Below are 3,425 nucleotides of genomic sequence, written 5' to 3'. Positions count from 1 at the left end.
TTGGAAAGCACTTGTTCTCTCTGGCTCAGTTCCTTCTCCCACAGCTTCTGTGTGAGGAACCTGCTATACTTTGCAAATAGCTCACATCCTTTTCCTCAGACCAGTAGATCCTGTCAAGAACACACTGGGTTTTAGGAGTTCTGCGATGCTCAGTGCAACCCACATTGTGTGAAGGATGACAGTTTCATACCAAGGCAGTTGAGCTCTGTCCAAAGCCATGGAGGCAAGTATCTTAACTAGTTTTGTATAGTCATAATGGAAATATATTTTCTAGTGAATTCTTATCAAAAACCAGTTCTCTCCTCTCATTAGAGCAGAAGGGACTCATGTACATATCACAATGGAAAGTGTTTTCTCATAAAATCAGTTATAAATATGGTGAATATTTTCTGGACCATAGGAATATTATTTCAAAGAACTATTACAACTTAACCATTAAATTAGTACTTGAAGTTGAACCTTCATGATGGGACTTTTTTTTAAAATGCCTTTTTAAAGCATTAATGGCTAATAGAAGTATTTTATGACTCCTCTTTCCAGGTCCAGAGGGTTGTATTTGAGACCTTGTTTCTAACCCTTGTGTTGCTGTGTGTTTCTGTCTGAGGGTAGTAGCGGGCATGGACCAGCCTCCTGGAGCCACTTTGATAAGGGCTTGAGCTCTTTTCATCTGTGGAGAGAATCATGCAGATTTTAAAATTTCTTCCAGGAGACTTCCATGTCCCAGTTATTAACAAAAAAGGAAAAAATGTAATAATTGATATGATTTTATAAAAGTATTTTTCTTGAAATAATTTAACATTTAAAACATTATATAAAAAAAAGTTGTGTGATGGGAATGTGAAACCAGAGAAATAATTTGTAAATGGATAATTTTGTTCTCTGTGCCACCAATTGAAGTGGGGAGGGATAGACCTTCATAGGTTAAAAAAATCTAATATATATAACCATTTGTATCTAATGTGTATAGTGTAAAATTGACTAAAAATATTGCAGTGCTGTTTTTTCTTAATAAGAAAGGAAAATTCTCAATGCCTTGTGAAGAGCATAAGATGATGAAGATTTTAAACTTGTATAAAATTATCTTGGTGAGATGACACATTTTAAAGTAGATATTTGTAATCTTTTACCACTTTGTGGTTGCTTTTTTCCCAGAATTAATCAGAACTTTGAATTTTTTTAATGGGCTGTTTTTCATGCAGGGGCTCACCTTCCCTAGAAACCCAATTCTAAGCAGAAAAAAAAAATGACAAAAAATTTTAAAAGACAGCAAAGGGTAGTTTTCATCTGTTTTTTTTAAATTATGTAAGTTTTTTAAGTTAAAAAAACTGGTGACATATTTATACATTTTTGTGCAAAAAAAATGAATGGCAATAGATTTTTTTAAAAAATCTTATTATTTACTTCTGTGTGAAAAAGTCTGTATAATATTTCTCTTAAATATGCACTATTTTACTTTTGAGTTCTTTTTACTGAATTAATATGAAATGTATAAGCCCTGGATTTGCTACAGAGTGAAAAGTTATTTTATTTTTTAATTTTGGAAATTCTGTAGAAATCAGAACTCTTAACCATGTTTTGAACTAGAAAGGGGCAGTGGGAAAGGGAGAAGAGTGGGATTGTCCAGCATGCACATATATATATATATATATATATATATATATATATATTTCAGAAACTTTCTAAAATGTAAAAGCTGTACATTTATGGGAAGTTCAGAATTTCTTTTGTTTTCTTTTTTCCTTGAAGCATTTTGTCATGAGCTTCTTTCATATATAGCAAACAATTTGAAAGAATACAAAAATATGTGAATTCATTTAAAAAAAAACTATAGTATAGAGCTGGTACAGTGCACTAAAAGACTTTGATAAAAAAGAAACAATAATATAAGGCCTTCATTTTAAATGCCATTCATATATAACTTGTAGATTAGAGCTATATAATTTTACACACTTTTTTAGAGGAATAAATTTTTGAATTACTAAAAAAAGATTTAGGAGATAAATACATGGCTAGGTCAGAGATAGACATGCAAATTATATTGGAGTATCATAAGCATAACAGAGAAATTAAGGTGCAAAACTAGGTAGAGTTATTAGGGAGATATAGTGACTGACTAATTTTAAATAAGCAAATGGAAAAATTGAGCTTTTTATAGTTAAAATAGGGATGACTCTGAGAGAAAAATTTGGAAATGGGGTAAGATCAAGATTGCAAATTTTGGTCTATTTGGTGGTAAGAAGGCAACTACAGAGGAAGTTTTATGTTAGAGACAAAATTTTGAAAATTGTGCTATGAAGGGGAATACAGAGGAAAGTGCTATAGTAGAGACAAAAATAGAATGTGGAGATATACAATTAATTCTTTTATATTTTTGGTACCAGGGATTGAACTCAGCAGACTCAACCACTGAGCCATATAACCAGCCCTATTTTGTATTTTATTTAGAGGCACTGAATTGTAATTTATCTAAAGGCACTAAGTTGCTTATGGCTTTGCCATTGCTGATGCTGGCTTTGAACTCACAATTCTCCTGCCTTAGTGTCTTGAGCCACTGGGATTACAGGCATAAGCCACCACACTTGGCAAGAATTAATTCTAAAGAAATAAATTCTACAATGAGAGGTTGTGGGAAAGCAAAGGAAACAGAAAAATAGATAAAGAACAATTAGTGCAGCCAGTAGACCAAGGGACCATGAGTGAGGATTCAGATTCATCATGTCCTCTACCAGAATGGCAAGGCCTCACACCAAAATAACAGTTCCACCTCTAGAAATCATACTAATGAAAACAGAGAAAAATCTGTGTCCCATTTTTTTTTCATTTTCCAACTCTGTGCTCACCATAATTCCTAACACAGTCTAGAAGTTTTAAGTATAAGAATATTATATTGTGACTGCATAGAACATGGATTCTGGATTTTGCTTTTATTACTAAAGAGTCACAATGTGCCTTGAAAATAAATAAGAAGTAACACTATTTTTTTTGCAGAAACACCTTTTGCTCAAACCTAGTTCATCTGCCAGTCTAACTCAAGTACCTACATTATCTACTAGCTAGGAAAGATCAAACCATAATATATCACCTAAAAAGAAAACTAAAATGTTTTCCCTTCTGTCCCATTGACTTGTTTCTCTTTTTACAAAGTTTCCATATTAAGAATACATTTACCATTGAATCTCTCTATTGAGGATATCTACAGGCATGGGCAGTGGGGAAAGTGCTGGAAAAGGTATATTAAGATCCTTTTATGCAAAAGTATTTAAAAATACTAATACTCTGCCATGCCAGGGGTCCCATAGTTTGTGATGTAATTTCTGATAAGCACTTGATTATGAATAATTTTACTGTCATTAATGAGATACTGTGCTGGAAAAGATGTTAGAAGACTTGGATTGAAATTGCAGATATAATCCAACACTATTTAG

Source organism: Marmota monax, unplaced genomic scaffold (genome assembly GCF_021218885.2).
Source record: "Marmota monax isolate L192 unplaced genomic scaffold, Marmota_monax_Labrador192_F-V1.1 WCK01_AAM20220418_F8-fsc00564, whole genome shotgun sequence".
Taxonomy (NCBI): domain Eukaryota; kingdom Metazoa; phylum Chordata; class Mammalia; order Rodentia; family Sciuridae; genus Marmota; species Marmota monax.
This window is presented reverse-complemented; position numbering follows the sequence as displayed.